Here is a 23100-nt window from a genome sequence, read left to right on the forward strand (position 1 = left end):
ATTATTTTTTTCAATCTTCCTTCATAGGTCATGTTTTCTAAACCTTTAACCTTTTTTGGTCACTTCTCTGGACTTTCTCCAAATTTGTCCACATCTTTCCTGAAATGGGGCACCCAGAACTGGACACAATACTCCAGTTGAGGCCTAATCAGCGCAAAATAGAGTGGAAGAATTACTTCTCACGTCTTGCTTACAACACTCTTGCTAATACATCCCAGAATGATGTTCGCTTTTTTGGTGACAGCATTACACTCTTGACTCATTTAGCTTGTGGGCCACAATGACCCCCAGATCCCTTTCCATAATACTCCTTCCTAGGGAGTCATTTCCCATTATGTACGTGTGCAACTGATTGTTCCTTCCTAAGTGGAGTACTTTGCATTTGTCCTTACTGAATTTCATCCTATGTACTTCAGACCATTTCTCCAGTTTATCCAGATCATTTTGAATTTTAATCCTATCCTCTAAAGTACTTGCAATACCCCCCAGGGTGGTATCATCTGCAAACTTTATAAGTGTACTCTCTATGCCATTATCTAAATCATTGATGAAGATATTGAACAGAACCGGACCCAGAACTAATCCCTGCAGGACCCCACTCATTATGCCATTCCAGCATGATTGTTAACCCTGATAACTACTCTCTGGGAATGGTTTTCCAACCAGTTATGCACCCACCTTATAGTAGCTCCGTCTAGGTTGCATTTCCCTAGTTTGTTTATGAGAAGGTCATGTGAGACAGTAGTAAAGCTTTTGATAAAATCAAGATATACCACATCTACCACTTCCCCCCATCCACAAGTCTCATTAGCCTGTCAAAGAAAGTTATCAGGTTGGTTTGACAAGATTTGTTCTTGACAAATCCATGCTAACTATATTTATCACTTTATTATCTTCTAGATGTTTGCAAATTGATTGCTTAATTATTTGGTCCATTATCTTTCCGTGTACAGAAGTTAAGCTGACAAGTCTGTAATTCCCCGGGTTGTCCCTATTTCTCTTTTTATAGATTGGAAAAGGGGCAAATATAGTGCCAATGTTCTAGAACCTCTCCCGCCCTACATGACTTTTCAAAGATAATTGCTAATGGCTCAGATATCTCCTCAGTCAGCTCCTTGAGTATTCTAGGATGTGTTTCATCAGGCTCTGGTGACTTGAAGACATCTAACTTGTCTAAGTAATTTTTAGCTTCTTTTCTTATTTTAGCCTCTGATCCTACCTCATTTTTCACTGGCATTCACTATGTTAGATGTCCAATCGCTAACCAACCTTTTTGGTGAAAGCCGAAACAAATAAGTCATTAACCACCTCTGTTTCCACATTTCCTGTTATTCGCAAAAAGAAAAGGAGTACTTGTGGCACCTTAGAGACTAACCAATTTATTTGAGCATAAGCTTTCGTGAGCTACAGCTCACTTCATCGGATGCATACTGTGGAAACTGCAGAAGTAATTATATACACAGAGACCATGAAACAATACCTCCTCCCACCCCACTCTCCTGCTGGTAATAGCTTATCTAAAGTGATCACTCTCCTTACAATGTGTAGGATAATCAAGTTGGGCCATTTCCAGCACAAATCCAGGTTTTCTCACCCTCCGCCCCCACAAACTCACTCTCCTGCTGGTAATAGCCCATCCAAAGTGACCACTCTCTTTACAATGTGCATGATAATCAAGGTGGGCCATTTCCAGCACAAATCCAGGTTCTCACCCCCCCCCCCCTTTTTTCAAAAACCACACACACAAACTCACTCTCCTGTTGGTAATGTTTCCCTCTACTCCCCTCATTGAGTAGACAAAAATTCTCTCCAGTTGTCAATAGGATAGACTCAACTGAATAATGTAGCTGTCCTTAACATGCATCAAGACCATACCAGGGAACTAGATGTAAAGAAAATTGCTGACAGTTATCCAGAAAGCTACAGTGAGACAAATGTCTTTAAACTGGGACGTTAGTGAAGACAGCTTGTAGGTGATTGCAATTATTTTAATATACTGTAGATCATGATAATGGAATTAATGTAGTTCATAACAATTTAATCATTACTAAAATAGTAAGGATACTAATGAGAGACATTCAATAACTAGAATATGAAAAAAAGTGTATATAAATATGCTAAAATAGCCCCCCCCCCAAAAAAAAAAAACACACACCCCTCTTCAAAAGCACCCACCAACAGAAACAAAAGTGAACAGAAAATATCTATTCATCTTTATTTTCTTTATGTGTTTGAGGGGAGATTACTCAATCAAGGGCCAAAGTTCTCCTTGCAGCTATTGTACAAGGGCTCAGACCTCCTGGTCATCATTAAATTTTCATGGGACTATTTGAAAGGAGAATTTGGCCCAAAGACTTAATCAGCCATCTCACAGAATGCCAGGAGAACTGAAGAAAGTAATCAGAAAAAAACTACAGTAGAATCTCAGTTATGAACACCAGAGTTACGAACTGACTGGTCAACCACACACCTTATTTGGAACCAGAAGTATGCAATCAGGCAGCAGAAGAGAGGGGAAAAAAGCAACTATATTAAGTCAATGTTCAGTTGCAAACGTTTTAATGAACCACCATAATGTTTTTTTCAGAGAGTTACAAACAACCTCCATTCCTGAGGTGTTCGTAACTCTAAGGTTCTACTGTATAAAGGGAGACCCTGAAGAAGACTAGGCTGTTGATTACTGGGAATTTTAATTACTTAAGCTACTCTTCAGAATACAGCAGACATTGCTGAACATACAGAAGCTAACATGTTTCTAGCAGGAATACAAAATTGCATTCTTAAGCAGTTTAGCAGCCTATACAAGCACAGATATTTTCTAGCATTCAATCCAGAACAAAGTCAAGAATTAAATAAAATTGGACACGAGAATACATTTTAAAAAAAATGTTGGCCCAAACCATCCCAACTAGTGGTAAATCCCTGAAAAGCTGTGCTGCTAATGACCAATCATGCTATAGATCGGGGTGGGCAAACTTTTTGACCCAAGGGCCACACCTGGCTGGGGAAATTGCATGCCTTATATAAACCTATCAGGAGCCATGAGATTGCTGCCGGTCAGATTGGTGGAGGAAGGACTTCCCAGGGTCTGTCCCCACACAGGCCATGGATAGTAAAGTATGAGCTAGTGACAGCTGCTGCTAGGTGGCCGTGGGGAGGTGTTCTCTATCTAGTAGTTCTACAGGCTTTGGTCCGATACTTACTGGGCCTTATAGGAAATGGTGGTGGTGATTCAACTGAGTCAATATTGCCCACTTGGTGGTGCCATTTTTCAAATTAGATTGTTAAAGGATGACTGGTCCCTTTCAAGGGAGTTGGGGACAGTCCCACCTATGCCATAATTAATTACTGCTTCCAGCCTCAGGAGGTAGGGCTAAGGGAGTCAGCTGATACTTTAATGGACACTGGACCTTATAAAAGGACAGAGTGAATTCTGTGTGGGTGTGTGGCATCCCAGGGAGTAGATAGGGTTTTCTAGAAGCCTCTGAGCCAGGGTCTACAGAGTCCAGGTACTCCAGGCCATGAATGTAGGGCTGGGGCAGGGGGTTGGGGTGTGGCGTGCAGGAAGGGGATCAGGGCAGGGGGTTGGTGCAAGAGGGGTGCAAGGTGCAGCAGTGGGTTCAAGGCAGGGGATTGGGCTGCAGGGTGTACGAGGAGTTTGGGGTGTGGGCTCTGGCCCAGTGCTGTTTTCCATGGGGAAATATATCTCTAGAAACATCCATTAAGGTAATCTCTTGGTCCCAAGAGAATGAGTCATGTGGAGCAGCTTCTCCACTTACATGCCCCAGATCTCAAGCTAATCCCATTTCAAAACAAGGCCAAAAGAAGCCAATTCCTAAAAGCCCCAACATTCTATGTGACTAGATCCCCCCAGCATGCAGTCTGGGACTGTGGTGGGCCCACTGTGCATCCGACTCTCTCCCCTACACTTACCTCTTGCCCCTGCTTTTCCCCCCCACTTGCCAGGAGCCAATTAAAAGCAGTGACAAGCTACAAGCCAAAAACTAGCCAACAAGCAACTCACAAGCCTTGAGTGGCCAAGGAGACCACGGCATCCCCTCGTGGTAGTGGTCGGTTACTGCCTGAGGCTTTGGAGAAGGTCTGTCATGGTCTGAAATTGGGTCTCTGGCAGGAGTGCCCTTTCCTATACCGAGTCCAGCACCGCACTGATGAATTCTATTCTTTGAGTCGGTAACAAGGTGGACTTGTCCACAATGAACAGGAGACCCAGTCTCTTAAAAGTCGCTCTGACTAGTCAGACTTGAGACTCCACTTGCACCTGTCTCCTGTGGTGGAAGGCTGCTATGGCCGACATACACTTGGTGAACACTCCGGGGGGGGGGAGGGGGAGGGAGGGAGGAGGGGCTGTTGACACAGACCAAAGGGAAGGACCGTGAACTAATAGCATTTTTTGGCTAGCTACAAACTGCAGAAATAATCTGTGCATGGGCTGAATAGCTATGTGAAAGTACGTGTCTTTCATGTCGAGGGCAGCATACCAGCCTTCTGGATCCAAGAAAGGAATAATAGTGCTCAGGGAGACCATGCGGAACTTCAACTTCACCATGAAACTGTTGAGCCTGCGCAGGTCTAGAATGGGTCTGAGCGCAGCGCTGGGACTCCGAGTGGTGCCCCCTTTCTGGTGCCAGGGATCGGTGACCTGGCAATGCAGGCTGGCACATCATTTTTGTGTCGCCGTGGGATGGTAGTGCCCTCGTTGTTGCTGTGCACTGGTCAGAGAGTCTGAGACCTCGGTGCCATCATGGTAATGAGGTCCTGCATGGCCTCAAAGGTGTCTGGAGTGGACGGCGGCCCCACCTCCTCCACCATGTGGACTGGGTAGTCCAACAGTCCCGGGCTCAATGGTACTCCTTGAGCGTCTGAAGTTCCTGGAACCGACTCCAAGAGTCTTGGGGCCGGGTGTTCCTCTCTGGGATGTGACCCCATTTGCTGAGACCACACGGCGGGGTCTTACAGGAGATCCACCTCTTCCCTGCTTGGCGTGCTGCTTTTGTGGTGCCAGAGCGCGTGACCGGTGCTGCGCAGTTCCCACAGCTTTAGGCATGGGGGAAATTGGCAGTGCTGCGAGTCTCTGTGCTCAGAGATTTTCCACAGTGCCGATTCTGCCACCAATGCTGGCATACTCCTGCTGTGCCAAGGCAGGCTGTGATTTAAGAGCCATCTCCATAAGGAAAAGGAGTACTTGTGGCACCTTAGAGACTAACCAATTTATTTGAGCATGAGCTTTCGTGAGCTACACGAAAGCTCATGCTCAAATAAATTGAGTAGTCTCTAAGGTGCCACAAGTACTCCTTTTCTTTTTGCGAATACAGACTAACACGGCTGTTACTCTGAAATCTCCATAAGGAGTGGTTTCAACCTGAAATCCCGCTCCTTTTTGGTCCTTGGTCAAAAACCCTTGCAAATCCTGCACCTATTGGCTTGGTGAGCCTCCCCCAGATACTTTAAACAAGCATCATGGGAGTCACCTGTTGGCATGGGCTTATTCCAGGACTTGAGCCATACGGATCAAGGCATGCCCCAAGGTACCCAAGAGGAAAGGTTGGGATGGAAGGGAAACCCCTCACTCCTAACAGAACTACTAGTAACTAATAAAACTAGAACTATAAACTACTAAGGTAAACTACACTAGAAAGCTAGGGAAGTGAGCAGAACTTGTAAGCAAGCCACTCGCAGTTCTGACAACTGTTGCAGGCGGTAAGAAGGAACGGAGGAGGGGCTGGGGCAGCAGGGACATGTATTAAGTGCATGAAGGCGCCACTCCAGGGGACTCCACAGCTGACCCAACGGGGGCTGTTGGGGGAAAAATTTCAGGCAATTATGCACACAGCACACACACACCCCTACCTGATTGGAATCAATGTGAACAAGCACTTGAAGAAGAATTGCTGCTTCCTGGAGGACAACTGAGATGCTGATGATTGTGGCCGAGGAGGTCGGCATCTCTGGGCCTTTGTCTCATATTGGTGCTGAGGTGGTGCAAATGGGGCAGATCTGTTGCATTAGTGAGGCCAATATCTGGTTTGCCTTCTCCTGTTTGCAGGCTTGTAAATACCCAGTGTATGGAGTGTTGCTTGGGAATTTTTCATGGTATAGAGGACTTAGTCCATCTTTGTGGCAAATGTTTTCTGCCTGTTGAATGGGAGGTCCTCCACAATAGACTGATTCTCCCTGTGGAAGCCTAAAGAAGAGAGCCATGATGCCTGGCGCATGACCACCACAGTGGCTGTAGAGCTGGCTGCTGTGTCAGGTAGTCTAAGGATATGAGGGATTTAAATGGTCCCTTTTGTCATAGTTAATGAAGTCCTGGGATAGCGTTAATAAAGTCCATACATTGAGTAGGTGTTGTGGTCATATTTTGCTAAGAGGGCCATGTAACTGGCAACCAGAAACTGCTGGGCTGCTGAGAAATAGACTTGGTAGCCTAAAAGGTTTAGCTGTTTGCAGTCTGTGTCATTAGGTGTCAACCTGTATTGTTGTGGTCTACCAAGCTCGTTGACTGTGTCAACTACTAGAGAATTTGGAGCCAGGTGGGAAAATAGGAAGTCTACACTTTGAGGATATGTAACTTTTGTCAGCCGTCTTACAGGTGGGTAGCATGGTGGGCAGGGTCTGCCAACCTGTTTCGGCTGGCTCCATTAGCGCATCATTGATTGCGAGTGCTATTTTGGAAGCCGAGGCGGTTTGGAGGATATCCAACTGTTTAAATTGGGCCTCCAAGACTTCCTAAAGAGCGATCCCTAGAGTGTCCACTACCCATTTGAAGAGCTCCTAAAACTGTTTAAAGTCATCATTGGCTATGGGTGGATGAGGCATGATGGCCTTCTCTGGGGAAGAGGAGATGTTGGTAGGGGGTGCAGTGTCTTGTGCTAGATCCTCCTCCTGTTCCTCAAAGGAGTTCTCAGCTGTTTCCAATTGTGCAGGGCACTGATGGTGGTGGTGGTGGGGATCTAATCCCCTCCCTGTACGGGCTATGCTGTGATGCCTTCCATAAGTGGCCCAGGGGTCTCAGTAAGGCAGGTATGTTGGGAATGGCGTAGGTGGGCCCATCCATGGGTGGCCACACCATGAGCGTATGCATTCTCCATAATAATGCCTCAGTCATAGGGGCCCAGGGGTTGGCATTAGCTGGGCAGAGGAAGAGAGTCTTGAAGAGAAAACAGTCTCTTCCTCATCAGTGTCCTCCTCACTGGACAGAAGAGGGGCTGGTGGTGAATCAGACATTTCCGGTACAGCATGCCCCAGAGAGCCCTTGGTGCTGAAGAGCGGCGATTCCAGCATCAAAGAAATTAATAAGTCCTTATGATGAAGGAAGCGTTACGGTGCTGGTGGTTTTGGTGCCAGGGTCAGCACCACCAATAAAGTTGTCAGCGCCACAACGGGTTGGTGGGTAGCGGGGCAGGCTGTGGTGGCAGAGTCTGTGGTCAATGTCTGGGCGCCACTTCTTTAAGTGGTGTTGATGGTGCGGTGGAGGCAGGCTTGCTCTTTTCTCAACTCTGAGCCAGCATGCCTGTGGTCGGCAGAGGCAGCAGTGTGGTTGGCACAGAGGAAAGAGACCGAGTCAGAGCTATTTCTTTTTGGTCGGCTCTGTCTGACGCAAAGTCGCTGCTCTTTTCCTCATTGACTTTTCTGAGGAAGGAGCCTTCCTCTGCAACGAGGGTGAGCTCTTTGGGCACCCCTGTCCAGAGGGAATCTGCTGGCTGGGATTTGAAGCTGGATGCAGGGACTTTTCCTTGAGAACGAGCTTGAGACATAAATCTGTCACTTTCTAGTGCAAGCCTTTAGGTTGCTGCAGTGGGCACATTTCTGCGGGATGTGTGACTCACCCAGACAGCGGATGCAGTGAAAGCAGCTATTTGACACCAGCATGGCATCCTGACATGAAAGGCTGTACCTAAAGCTGGATGAGCCAGGCATAACTATGGTTCACTGTAAGGGTAAGCCCCAACTAATATAAGGGCAGGAAATGTAAGTGATAGAGTAATGGGGAAGAGAGGGTAGGTACCTACTAAGGAACTAAACTACTCAAACTATTTCAACACTAAACAAGCTAACTCTGTGACTCTGCGGAGAACTCTGTCTCAGGCCAAGGATGGTTGAAAAGGAACTGAGGTCGGGTTGTGCGCACACTCGATGACTCGCCAATGGCACCGCAAGATGGGGACTATGCGTGCACGACTTGGATGAACACTGCTGCTGAAATTCTCTGATCAAAGGTGCGGGAATGTACCAACAGCAGATGTGGAGCATCCACAGGAACATCACTCAAAGAACAGTTTAATCCTAAATGGACAGAAATGAAACAAGGTCCACATACTCAAATTACAGCATCCTAATCTACATTCTTCTGCAAACAAAAAATAAAGGAGGACTAAATCAAAGCAGATCTAAATTATGAGGCCTTCAGAAAACAACTTGTCAAAAAAGAAAAACTACAGAATAAATCACATCATGAACTCTCAGGCAAACACAAACATCCCAAATTCTCATTTTAAAATTTTCTTCAATTTTATTTTAAAAATTAATGTTAAAACCCACTTCAAATCAAAATGAAACATTTTAGGTCCAACAAAATGTTCTGCTTAATCAAAAACAATCTTTTTTTCCAGAACTGCCAGAAAACTGGGGAGGGGGGGGGGGGTCAGCTATTTGCACAGTCTCCCTTAAACAGTGGCAGTCAATCATCCTATCGCATTTATCCGAGTTCAATTATAAGTTTCTCAACATCAAGTACCATCTCTCTCTGGATTTTACAAAGTGCCATAAAGACATTTTCAAGGCTACATAAAAAAATACTAAGAACACATTACAGTATTTCAGAAGTATACAAGACCCGCACCCTTAAATACACTATTTAGGATGGCAGACAAAGTGCAACTAAGCAGCCGCTTCCATGGACTTACAATACCACCCTAAGACTGAGTGCACTGTGTAGTTTTTTTACAGCTGGCAAAGCAACTATAATTTCTGCCTTTGGAATCTTTAAATCCCAAGAGAATTCAGAGTACATCCCAGAAGAGAGAAAGCATCAAGATTTAGATCTAACCTAGAACCTTCATAGGCCAGATATTTGTGCACTGCAAAGTGATAGTTCTCTAATGATATTCCTAACGGTTTATTTCATCCTGTTCTGCCAAGTAGCAGAACTCTAAAACTAGCTTCATGTTTTTAAGCTGCCCCAAATATTCTATCATTGAGAAAGCTTTTAATTGGTCAGCTCTGCACTGGCTCACAGGGGAAAAATGTGCAGTGTCTGGGATTTAAGTGTCTCTTGTCTTATCAGAGCAGAAAAAGTAGGGTTTGTTTGTTTTTTTTTTAAAAACAGTAATTATGCACAAGTTGCTCTTCTCACAGCTGGAAACTTAAGCCCCTGCTTTCAAAACATAGCTGTGTGTGCCATGTCAGAGAGAAATCACACGCTCAGGATGATGAAGCAATTTGTTTCCACATTTACTCTTCACACTTCACTTTCAGCCACATTTACTCTTTATTGAGATACCTTTCAATTAGGGCCCATTACCCTAATTAACCCCAGCCATACTTCTGTGTAGAAACCCTACTGTGTAGAAGTTAGGGCAACATACTGTAGTTCTCCTGCTTGGTAAAACTTTTTATGGTGTCTACACCTGGTTACATTAGTCTTTCATCTGAAAAATAAAATAAATTTGAACGGCTACCTGAACTGTTCTCCAGAATGGAACAAGAAATAATCTATGAAGTTATAGGTGGGGCTACCACATATTTGTATTATATATGTAGGTATTAAAATTGCCCAATACATCCCATTCTAAGACCCTGTTTTAAGTTGCTTTGACAATCTAGAACTGTTTGGGTTGAAATTCTCTGTGTTCGGTGTCTATTTCAGGCTGAATTGTTTTCGAAGTTCAGCCAAAATGGTTCAGCCATTTCAGAGAATGAGGCTGAGGGGGAAATGCAGTTTTTCCCCACATTAAACTTTTGGTGATCTTTCCTTTGAAGTGTTCTAATGCCACTATGCCTTGGAGAAGGAATTGAGATTTTATATGGGGTGGTCTGTATCTTACCTGTCCCTGTGAAAATCAACACCAAAAAATTGGCCATTTTACAAGACTATGTAAAGTCACAGTTCATACATGCTCAGAGACTTGCTGGAGCTTTGTAGATAAATTTCCTGAAGATTACATCCATACTTGGCACCTCCAGCCAAGAGCAGAACAGGACTTTTCCTGCAATTGCAGCTCTGGACTTTTCCTGCAATTGAAATCTGTCTTGTACTCTCAATGACATCCTACTGGGCCCCAGCATGGAAGGGCAAGCAGAGGGGACAAGAGTTGAACCAGATGGGATGGGGACAGTAGATTGTGACTAGAGGCTGGAAGAAAGAAACTGGGACTGGGAACCAGTTGGGCAGGAAGAGGGTAGAGATTACTGTGATTGACTAAGCAGAGACACCAGAATAAGGAATCCATGCTGAGGCTGAATTACAGGTGAGGACAACCTTCCTATCACATTTCATTGAAGCTACCAAATCCTCCCTAAGAAGCTAACTATCCAGAGTGATAAACCACTTCATCAATCCCAAGTGCCTATAGCCTGCATCAGTATCAAGCACCAGCAGTGACAATGAACTATCAACCTACTTCAGTGAGAAGATCACTCCCTTTTGGGAAACCTTCTCAAAATGGCATATACACTGCCTATAGTCACTAACCAACAGCTTACCTGTATTCCCAGAGTTCAATGCATTTACTCATCAAGAAGTTCTAAGGGAGTCTCAATTCAAAACTTTTGAATTTGACTTATGCACTTCTTGGCTTGTGAAATCATCATGAGCAACTCGCATCACCCAATGTATCATTCATTGGCAGAGAAAAGGACAATTCCATCTAGCATGCAATAGTCTGACCAACCCTGAAGAAGCCTACCCTGGATACATCAGTTATAGCTGACTACCACCTCATTTCTCAGCAAACGAGAAGCTCACTTAATAGAAGCTAATATTTGGCCCCTAACTCAACACAATCTGCATTCAGGCCAGGACATGGAACTGCAACTACTTTAGTCATGGACAAGAGGTGCTCATTCCTGACTAGAGGACAGACCTCCCTTCTGACCCTCCTGGAACTGTGCAGCATTCAAGACAGTCAACCTTAAGATACTTAAGTTACTGCTGTCTCACCTGAGAGGTGTGGCAGGTGTCCAGTGTAACACACTAAAATAGCGTGTCCCTCCCGGAGAGATGTACCCAATAAGTAGTGACAGGATACTGCACCTACACCACTAGACCCCTCTCTACAATAAGAGAAAAGCTTGTCTGTGTGGCAGACAGAACTGCTTTTTTTTTTCTGCTCTAAGCAAAGGCACATTTCTTTGCCCTTCCCTTCTCCAACATAAATACAGTAGAACCTCAGAGTTACGAACACCTCAGGAATAGAGGTACTTTGTAACTCTGAAATATTTGTAACTGAACAAAAAGTTATGATTTTCAAAAGTTTACAACTGACCATTGACTTAATACAACTTTGAAACTTTACTATGCCGAAGAAGAATGCTGCTTTTCCTTTATTTTTTTAGTAGTTTACATTTAACTCAGTACTGCACTGCATTTGCTTTTTTGTGCGTGTCTGCTGCTGCCTGATTGTACACTTCCAATTCCAAATGAGGTGTGTGATTGACTGGTCAGTGCTCAACTCTGAGGTTCTACTGTACATAGCAACAGGTATATTTAAAAAAAAAAAACCGCATGCCCCTCCACACACACAAAAAAATCACCCTACCAAAACAAGACACTTCAGTGCACTCAATTCAATCACTGAGGAGAGACGAGAGAACACATACATGAAAGATGTCAGTCATATTAAGGGCCAGATTTCCAATTAGACACAGTAGGAGCACTGGCAGTCTCGGGGCACCTAAAAGTTTAATTTTTTATGGAAAAAACCCACAAAGGTCAGCTGTAGGCAAGGGAGGGCACTAAAGATGCTGTGCCTAGGGGCACGTAAGGTATAAATCTGGCCCTGGTCACATTGCTTAATTCAGTACTGGAAGGCTCACAGAATCGAGGGTGATGAGTGCAGTATTAAGAACCTATACAGAATAAAATCAGTGGAGGGAGGACACTGAAATAGGTGAAGGGCAAGGAAAGTGGGACTGGGAGCCAGTGGAGATGGGAAACATGGGCAGACAACTGGAGGGAGAGAGACAAATTAAAATGGAGCCAGGAGGGAGGGGAAGAAAACAGACTAGCTGGGCAAGCAGACAGGGATGTGACACCTGAAGAAGGGTGACTGGCTAGTGAGCAGAATGGTACTGGGACAAGAAGCCTGGGGGTGGGGAAAGTTAGGACTGGGAAACAGGCTGGAGGAGATGGAGCAGAAGGGGTCAGGTTTGGGGGGTTGAGGGGAATGGGCAAGAGTGTCTGGGCTCACCTAAGCACACCCCTACAGAGCCTGGTACAGAACTTAAGATTCCAGAGTCTCATTCTTCCTCTGCTGTCAGGAAATGTCTGTAAAACCCTTGGGCAAAGCATCCATCCCCTCTCTAGTACCGGTCCACATAGTGTATGACAGCCTATTATTTTCCTATGGGAGGAGGGGAAGGGGATAAAATAGTATGATCATACAGGTAAAGACTATCATAACGCAAGCTCACTAGAGGGGCAAATTAAGGTTGCATGGGCAACCTTAAATCTGGCACTAACTTTTGAATGCTTGACTTTGCAAACATCATAGTGTTCTTTTAATATGTGGGGTGGTGGTGGCACAGGGATGTAAAATACAATAGAGAACTTCCAGCTTCAGGACTTACAAATTAGAATGCACTGTAGCATACAGAAACAGACTGGTTCAGGTGAAACAAACTTGTAGCTTTCTTTGTAATACACACACACAGTTTTTTATTCTGCAGAATCTCAAAGTGCTTTAAGCAAACAATTGATAGAATAAACTTTATGAAGTATTTCACCTATCACTGAAGACCAGCAACATTTGGTGCAAACATAGCAAATAACTATTTAGATCTGCATGACAATGCTACGCAACAGTGTAGAACATCTAGAATAGTATGAAATACTATGCAAAATTGAAATTTCATAGGGGTGGGGTGGAAGGAATTTAAGTTACATGATATTGTTACCCTGATTGGAAATGCCATGGGATATTTAAGACAACCAAATAGGACACCAGCTTTACATTTAATCTGAATTATAACGCCTTCAGTAAAAACTATGAGGAGTCCTTGTGGCAGTTTAGAGACTAAAATTTATTTGGGCATAAGCTTTCATGGGCTATACATGGAGTGGAAAATACAGGAGCAGGTATAAATACATGAAAAGATGAGAGTTGCCTTACCAAGTGTGAGGTCAGTCTAATGAGACAATTCAATTAACAGTAGGATATCAAGGGAGGAAAAATAACTTTTGTAGTGGTAAGGAGAGTGGCCCATTTCAAAAACTGTTGACAAGAAGGTCCTATATTGACTGAGAGGGAAACAGTGCCACCTTCTGAATCACCAAAACCATCCAGAAATAGTCATCAGGAAAAGATGAAGGTTACCTATAAACAGGAGTTCCTTGGGAATAGCCTGTGCTTATTCTATTTGTGGGAATACATAGAGGTCCCTCGGAAAAAAACTGGGCCTTGCATTGTCAGATTCTCCCTTTAAGAGTGACAGCTATCTTTTCAGGAAGCATTTATATGGCCCCTACTGAAGGTGGTGTCTTGACATTAAGAGTCTTGCCTGTTACCAATAAGTTTAAAAACTATCAAATTAGAAGGTTGCAATGAAGTAATTCTGGAGGTATCTAAAGTCCTCAGTTTTTCTCCAAGTCAAGCTGGATTCAGATGTGTGGACATTACAGAAAATGCACTAGCTACACCTCCTCCCAGTACCGAATAAAGATCAAGTATGCATACTGCTTCATTTAGATCTGTCAGCTGTCTCCTGATGCCACTAGTCATGAGGTTTAGATACATCTGGAGTTATTAGCAGGGATTTTATGGAGAAACTTAAGTGGCTCCATTTTATCCTGAAAGTCCCATAAGTTAGAGTTGGGCAATTGCTCATTTGGGCAATTGCAATCTCGTACTATGCTGGAAACTACAAGTCTATCTTGCCACCTGCCCTATGTGGCAGTAAGCCACACTCATAAGGGGTACAGTAGCTTAAATAGGCTGACATCACCTAGCCATGAAAGCAAATGAGTAACAGCATCCATCTGATATAGCCTTCATCAAAGCTCCGATCTAGACAAATCAGGTAACTGTGGTAGGCGAGAGGAATGCAACTGTAATATGCAGCAGAGATTACATTAGTCACCAATTGAAAGAACTGGTGTTTGCTACTCAAGTTTCTAGTATAAGGTTGTGGTGGGGGTCTCGTTAGATTATTGCCTGTACTTCAGTGCAGGGAAGAAGCTGGAGCCTCAACTACATTTTCCCATTAATGAAGTCTGATTGCAAACATCATGAAGCACACTGTCTGGGCCCTGGTCACCTTAAATGTATTCTACTATACAGCACTGTGGGTAATACCAGGGTCATCCAAAAATTTAAGTTAAGCATCGATATGCTCCACTGGCCATTAAGTGGAACTTCACACAGAGCACATTATGCCAGTATTATGTACCCTAAGCCAGTTTATTTCAGGATGGATCTTAAGTTCTTGGTTTTGACCTAACAAGCACTATGGTATAGTTTGGGACCTAGCTGCTTCAGCAACTGCCTCTCCCTATTTGATAATGCCACAGCTGTGATCATTTGAGGAGCTTGAGATAACACCAGCTTGATTAACAAAACGGGGACCAGTGGCAAAGCATCTCCAAGGAGGTGTGTTAATATTTTTCCCCCACTCCCTTCCCTAACCACAGAGAGGGGCAAGTGAGAATGTTGATTGACCTCCTGAACACAGCTTTCTTGGAACTTTGCCAAGTGGGTGGGCTGAAGGATATTTCATGTTGGTTGGTTTCAGTTTTGTTGCCTTGGAAGGCCTCTTCATTTTACCTGGAATGTTTATCATTATGCTTTTATATTTGTGCAGATACCTAGAGCGGTGGGGTCAACACTTGTAAAGAAGGATGAAAATAAAGCATTTACACAGGCACATCTCCATTAACCTATAAGTCAACAGAATCATCCCTACACAGAAAAGAGTATTAATGAACTCTAAAATACAGCTGATTATGTCCAAGTCAGACTGCAAGAACATGAATGTGCAATACTTCAAACAGTCTTTACTCCCCATATGTGCAATTAAGATCAGGTAATTAAAACACTGCCTCCCCTACCCCAGAAGGGCAATCCCACAGAGGATAAGTTAATCATGTTGTAATTTCTCTCCAGCCAACATTAAAAATGCAATATGTAAAATTTTACTTTGAAATTTTTTAATTTAAATTTAATTCTTATACTTACACATGAAGACAGTGAACTGAAATGCTGTGGAATTGGTAGACTCCTTTTTAGACATTACTGATTTTTTCCTTAAACTTCCGCTCCCAAACAATGCCATCTAGTGACCATCTACTGAACAGAACTGCATCACTGATTTTAACTGTTATGAAAGATGTTATAATATACAATACTTACTAGATTTTCCAAATCTTTCTTTTATTTTACATAGACAGGATGAAGGTCTTTTGATTAACCTGTAGACTGGGACTAAGACCATCTGGTCTGAGTATTTGTAGCTCTGCCACAGACTTCCTAGGTGAACTTGTGTTAATCACTTTGTCTCTCTCTCAGATCCCCTAGCCACAAAAAGGAGATAATAGTTCCCTATCTCATAGGATATTTGGAGCACAAATCCATAAAGACTTAAGGCCATTACAAGTATCTAGAGATGGAGGTTCTGTTTGCATTCCCAGAGTTGCAGGTATGGACCAGATCCCAAAATGTTCATACGGAGAATTTTGGATACTGACCAATAGAAGGCATTATTTTAATATACGAAGCTATACGTATGATGCATCTAGGCATATGTATAGTATTTCACATAAAACAGTAGAAAACTTCAAGATTCAAAACCAAGAGATTTTTCACACAGACCCAACTTCTTTGACACAGGCAAAAGTTAGAAGAAGAAAAAAAAAAAAAAACCATGCAACCTTGCACCATGTCCTAAAGAACCTAACAAATTTTATTTCTGTTAGTACAGTGGAATAGCTCAATTTATAATTTAAGTGAATATCTTTCAACAAGATGCCCAAGCCCAATTCCATAAAGGACTTCCATAAAGATGCTAATAATACTGCTGGCATAGGAAAACACTGTGGATTTTAGGATTTTAAAGAAGACTGATTATTCTTTAAACAGGGTTTAATTCAGAATCCCTTAAGATTAGTTACCTTCATTTAAAAAAAAAAGTAATTAGCTGTTTAATAGGTCTGTTGAGTATGATATTTTGTGCACTTTAAAATGCAGTTATTTACAGAACAATAAACCTGCAAACTTACTGCAATTCTAAAACAAACAAAAAACCAACCAAACAAAAACCCTCCACATTTTGCACTGCACTGCATCCAGTTCCAAGAAGGATCCATTTTGGACAGGGACTGTTAGACATATCAGCTGCAAAGGGTAGGGAAGACATGATGGGCTTGTCATTAATGCTTCCTACTACGAGACCAGAATCTTTTCCCCAAATCTGTCACAAACTCATTATATGACTTCAGGCAAGTCATTTCATCTCTCCATGCTGTACTCTCTCTCTTGCTATAAAATAGGGACCATATTTGCCTAATCCACAAGGGGGTAGGACCTGTTGAATTCCTTAATGAACTTTAAGAGTGTCATATGCAATGTGCTACACAAATACAGACTGCGCTATAAAAAAATTATTGTAACAGCAAGTTCTTATACTCTGCTATCTTCAAAGATTAAAAACAGTGTAAGAAAGTGATCCAAAGCAAAACTGGCCAGGCAAGATTCCAGCACAAGAGATAATATTTTTCTTTATTAAAAATAAACTTAATGAATTGGTTGACTAGGTCAACAGTAAGTATAGGGTGAGCATGGAATTTCAGAAAGATAATATTTACTATTTTGGGGCACTTTGAACAGGTGCCTAGATACTATGGCGACAAGGGCCACAAAATACCTAAATTGACGTTGTCTTGAAGGTGAGAAAAGGGAAAAAAAAAATCTATGCAACTATTCATACACTGCAGATATGATCTATAAAACTCAATTGTTTAATCACACTTTAGTATGTTCTAGATGACTTAAATGAAAGCATTAATTTTCTAAATATCCACCCTGCTTTACACCTATGCTTCACAATTGACAGGAGAGCTTTTAGGTTTCTGGATTTCCACTAAAACTAACTGAAGCAGGGCATCAGATGAGATGAAATAGTAGTCCAACTCCAGCCTAAGGTATCTCAATTCTAAGAGTTTAAAGGTCTTCTAAAAACTACTCATGTATTGGTACAAGGACACACATTAGTATGGAAACCTATTTCCTTTCCAGCAAAACTTATTTTCTTAGACTAAATGACAAGAGCCCCCATACTGACATGTTACAGAATGATTCTATGGTCTTACTAATTGTCAAGCAATCATTCATTCATTCCATATACATCAACCATCAGCTGTCATTTTCTTTTTTGGTGAAGGAAAGGAATTTGTGGAGCTTGATGGAGTTAATATCCATTTAAAGTCATTAGAGTACATATGAATCAGAAATATATTTTAATTCACATGCTCTTATAACTTTGTAGCAGTGACTTACATTCTTGCTAAAGACTGCCATAAAAATAATAGAACTGAGTCTCATTCTGGAATAATAATTAGTATTCCAGGGTTTGTTTTTTAAAAAAGTTTCGGAAATAGGTTAGGCTATTGCTCCCCTCTCTATGAATTTAAACAACCAAAAAACCCACAACTTCTTAGAAACAATAACCTGCATATGCAACTTCCAATAATACAAGAGTAAGAACAACTTATTTGGTCCTCAAATAAAAGCAACTCAGAGTGGTCTGTATTTGGTGATTACCCCATTATACTTCCAAAGCCACTAGAAAGTGGATTTGGTTTGTTAGCTTGAGCATATAGGCAAACTTGAAAATCTGAAGATCCATGACTCAGTCTCATTCTGAGTTGCATTCTGCAGTTATATATTGTACTTAGATATTATTTTGTTGTATTCTCATTTCTGAGAATTTTAAATTCCCATGTCTCAGTGAAGACAGGAATACAGGCAGGCTGTATTCGTATAACAGGTCCACTCCTGCATTTGAAAACAATTGAAGTTTTCCTGTGGGGAGCAGGATCAGACCCTTATTTATTAAATTTAAATACAAAAGGAACATACATCATCTCCACAACATACTATAGGAAAGAGGCATAAATTCACTAAAATGCAGTATTTATCTTGTTCCCTCTTCCCATCCCAGAGTTATCCATGAGGCGCATAAAATTTTACTTTCAAGAAGCCTACGTCTCTCGACTGTATATATTTGGTAGTGTCGAATGGCTTTCAAATGGCTTTCAGTAAAAAGCCATGTCTAGTGACTGATAGATAAAGCCTTGATACAAGAATACTTATGCCTGATAAAGCCTTGATACAAGAATACTTATGCCTGATGCCACTCATTCCCTCTACTCAAAATGAATATCCTTTCCAAAATAACTTCCTCTATGCAGGAAATAGCCCGACTTGATTATGTAAAGAGTTGTCACTTTGGATGGGCTAGCACCAGCAGGAGAGTGAATTTGTGTGGGGGGGTGGAGGGTGAGAAAACCTGGATTTGTGCTGGAAATGGCCCACCTGTTGATCACTTTAGATAAGCTATTACCAGCAGGACAGTGGGGTGGGAGGAGGTATTGTTTCATGATTTCTGTGTGTATATAAAGTCTGCTGCAGTTTCCATGGTAAACATCTGATGAAGTGAGCTGTAGCTCACGAAAGCTCATGCTCAAATAAATTGGTTAGTCTCTAAGGTGCCACAAGTACTCCTTTTCTTTTTCCATCCACACTGACATCTGAAACAGAGAAAGCTATACTATTACACTTCAGAGCTAAAAAAGGTAAAGAGACATGTTTGAAGTTCATACTATATGCAGTAAGTGCAATGGAATAAAAGTGCAGTGGAATAAAACGTACCTGGCTAAAGCTAATCTCAAGGTTCAAGCACATAATAGGTTGATTCCCCTTCTCTTATAGGGAGGGCTGGTAGCACCACCCATTATTATGGTGGCCCAGCTCATCCTATTATAACACCCTGTTTTAAGTTGCTTATAGAAAAAACTTTAATTGTTTGGGCTTCAATTTTCCACACTAGATGCATCTACCTCAGGCTGAATTATTCTGGAAAATTTCAGTCAAAGTTGATCAGCCATTTCTGAGAATGAGGCTAGGGAAAAAAATACATTCCCCCATGTTAAGTTCTTGAAACCTTTTCTTTGGAAAGCTTTAGAGACCCCGAAGGTTTGGAGCAGGGATCTGAAATTTGGCAGGGGATGGGATCTTTATGCCAAGGGTGTGCTTTTGCCATTCCGATGAAAATCCACCCATATTTGGTCAAGTTATAAGCCTTTGAAAAGAGTCAGTTCATATTTGCTCAGTACAGACTTTAGCTGATAAAACCTCCAAAGATCCCATCCTAACTAAGCATGCTCCATCCCCTTACTGTTTCTGCAGCCAACAGGACAGTGCATGACCAATCCCCACACAACGACTGAGCATGCTCTATTACAGATGCAAAGCCGAAGTCTCCCTGTAATGGCTAATCCAGGCCAGGGTAGAACCCAACTCCTGAAATGAGAGCATGGAGTTGTCTCTGCGATGCTCTGAATGAAATAGTTTGATTCAAATTCAAAGGGGACAAATAGCCAAACCAAAGGGAAGGAGGTTTAGTGAGAATGTGATTGTGAGGGCAGGGGGGAAAAGCTGGATTTAAATTTCTGCAGGACCCCTGCCTTAAAGTATTATGTGATTATGGGTATGCATTATGATAGTTTTTAATGGGGCTGAATTAAGGTTGCATAGGCTACCTTGATTAAGTTTGGGGTGCTTGACTTTGCAGCCATAATTGTGTTCTTTTAATGTTGTTGTATGTGTAATTTTATTTGTATTACGGTAACACATGGATGTCCCAACAGAGGAAGCTCTTCAGAGTTAAACTGGCAAAACAGACAAAGGAAACACCATCATTCATTTAATAAACTTGGAGTCCATTCTCAAATCAACTATTTAAATCAGTAGCTATTACAGAAGATCAGTTTTTTCCCCAAAGCTGAACACTTTACTTACATGTATGAAAGCTAAATGCCTTTCATTTTTATAAAATTAAAAACCAAAAAACAAACTACACCTCAACACCTACCTGTCATATTACCATGAAGAGTAAACTGAAAGGACTACATTTTTCAAGTGTGATTTGTGATTCTGACTGCCTCACATTTTTGAGTGACCAAGCTGAGACACCTTAAAGGGACCCAGTTTTGAGAGGGCAGGTGTCAGTAACAATTTCTTGTAAAAAAAAAAAAATCAAATCTCCCAGCAGACTCCAAAACAGTTTGAATGTTGCCATGTAAATTATATAAGAGAGCATGGTCTCTCTAATGAACTAACCTTAATTAGTATCAATAGAACTCAGGCAGGGAATACACTACATAGCTTTGATGAATGACTGAGTGAAAAATGCAAAGATACATACAGACAAGACTCCCTGAATGTACATCTATCCTTACAGAGTAGAAATCAAGATAGCTAACAGACACTTTTGTATTCAGCACAATGCTGATTTGTATCTCTCATAAATAAGCAGCAGGGTAACTTGAAGACTCTTCATGTTTAATAATGTACTTAACCAGCAGGATCATTCATGAGATATTTATGCTTAAATGATTCATCTTAAAAGGCTTCTATAGTATTTGCATATTATTTTGTACCATGACAAACTAAGTAACCAAAAACAACTTAAAGATATAGAAGACCTTAAATACTACTGACCAATAGATCTTAACTATCAGTTTGGAACTAAAGGGCACTTGGTTTTGCCTTATATGTCAATCAGTCATACAGACCAGTCTGGAGTGACTGATAATCAGCTCTTTACTGGGTCTTTTTGTTGAATTAATTCAAATTTAAGCAGATCACAGCAAAAAAAAAAACCCAAACCACCAAAATAACTGTGCCCCACACACACACTCTGCCCCCCACCCAAAAAAAAAAAAAAAGGCTGAACAAATTGAAGTCAGTCACTGGTAAATGATAGGATGTTCCTGTGTTTGTTTACAGTTCCTTTTGCAAATGCATTCTTTTGCCGTTTTTGTTTTAATTGCATTCCTTTAAAGCACTGTATTCAGGAAAATTAATGTTATAAGAACCCCCCGCACTGTCCAAATCACATGCAGCTGTATTCTTAACAGAATCACAACAGTTGTACAACTAATGGCAGCATCTATTTCAAGATCAATTTAATCCGAAAAATTGAAGAATTTTGTATTCCAAAGCAACTTCCCATAGGTTATATAGTTTTTATGCACAATCCCACAGTTTTTTTTACAAGAAAATACAATTAAAGTAAATACCATATAGTCTAATAACACAATGATGCAGCTTTACTAGTTTAAAACAGTTTCTCTCTCTGCACGGGCGCACCCCTTCACAAATTAATACAGCCTGGGGAGAAACTGTATTCTAGGATTTGTACAGAGCTTCTGTTGAAATATCTCCACACCCCAACAGAGCTTCATGGTTTAAGGGTGGGCTGGATGGCTCAGTCTGCAAGGTTCAATCCCTCCCCCCAAAAACACAAAAATCAGAAAGAAAAAACATAGAAAAGGAGCTTTAAGTTTTACTCCATCAGCTAGATGGAAAAAGGTAACCCAGTTCTAGGTTTGTAACATATTCCTTAGGCCCCAGTCATTCACTTCTAGAAAAAGTCATTCTTTTTATCATAAGGGAAAAATGAATCATTACACCACCAAAAGAACATTTCCCCCACTGCTGTTTAAAATACAAGCTAAGCCCCTTAACTTGCTCTCTGTAAATGAAGCAAAAATGAGATAAGAAACAAAAAAAAGTTTACCTGTTTGGTCCATCTTTCTTCCTAGCAGAAAGCAGTTCTCTTACTCAAATCTTCTTTCATACACCATACCCTACGCAAAGGCTTCTAGCCACTTACTCTCAGGCTCTGCTAGCTTTCTAAATTGTTATAACTGCTTGACCTTTAAAGTGGTGAGTGAGGAATGAGAGTAATATATCTCCTCAGCATCCTTGTTTCACATTTTGTGGAAAACAGTTGTTCAAAATAAAGAGACAAGGATGTTACTTTGCATACTAGCTTCTCTACTAATAGTGGCTAGCTGTTTTATGGCTAACTGAAAACAGGTGAATAATTTAAAGCTTGGGTCTTATTAAGCACTAGGTGCCATTTTAAAACTGAATTAGAAGACAGTTCTCAACCAATTTAGTTTTAGTATTAGTATTGACCAGAGAAGAGTGAGGTTCAGTGGAAGAGCTTAGAAAAAGCTGAAAAACATTACAATAGATTGATTAATGGCAACAGAGTGATTAATGACTAGAACTGGACCATAGTTACTTGACATTTGTTCATTTTGCTTTTTATAGTTAGATTTTTATTTCATAGCTATGGATCAGATCCATAAAGGTATTTAGGCTATTAACTTTCATTATGGGCTTATATGCCATTAATCTATGTTGCTGGGAAATCATTTAACTCTTGACAGTAAATAAGTGTTTCAGAAAAGTCTCAGGACCTTCAGTAACCAGCTAAATCCCTCCAACCAGAAGTTCCTTGTCTCAACAGGCTTTCTTTCTACACATTGCATTCTCCTGCTAGCTTTTCTCCCAACCTGGCCCCGATCCACAAAGGAACCTAGGTGCCTAAACTCCAGATTTAGACATCTATTTCCCAGTTTTAGGCACCACTGAGACCCACAAAACCCCCACTCAGCTGCTGCATGCTAACCCTGTGGGTGGTTAAACTCATATGGTGTCTAAATTTTTGCTGTAAAAGTTCCCTAGGCACCTGAATATCTGCCTCTGAGCATATGTACAATACTTCACTCTACGCCCAAAGCACCAGCATGATCCTCAAACCAAGTGGTGGTACTGCCACCTCACTCATAACTTT

General features: G+C 41.6%; 1 protein-coding gene across 6 annotated transcripts in view; it reads right to left on the reverse strand.

Moving 5' to 3' along the window:
• SHANK2 (SH3 and multiple ankyrin repeat domains 2) overlaps positions 1–23100 on the reverse strand; it is a 613170-nt gene that overhangs the window by 260871 nt on the left and 329199 nt on the right. The window lies entirely within an intron of this gene.

Source organism: Lepidochelys kempii, chromosome 6 (genome assembly GCF_965140285.1).
Source record: "Lepidochelys kempii isolate rLepKem1 chromosome 6, rLepKem1.hap1, whole genome shotgun sequence".
In the NCBI taxonomy this organism is placed as follows: Eukaryota; Metazoa; Chordata; order Testudines; family Cheloniidae; genus Lepidochelys; species Lepidochelys kempii.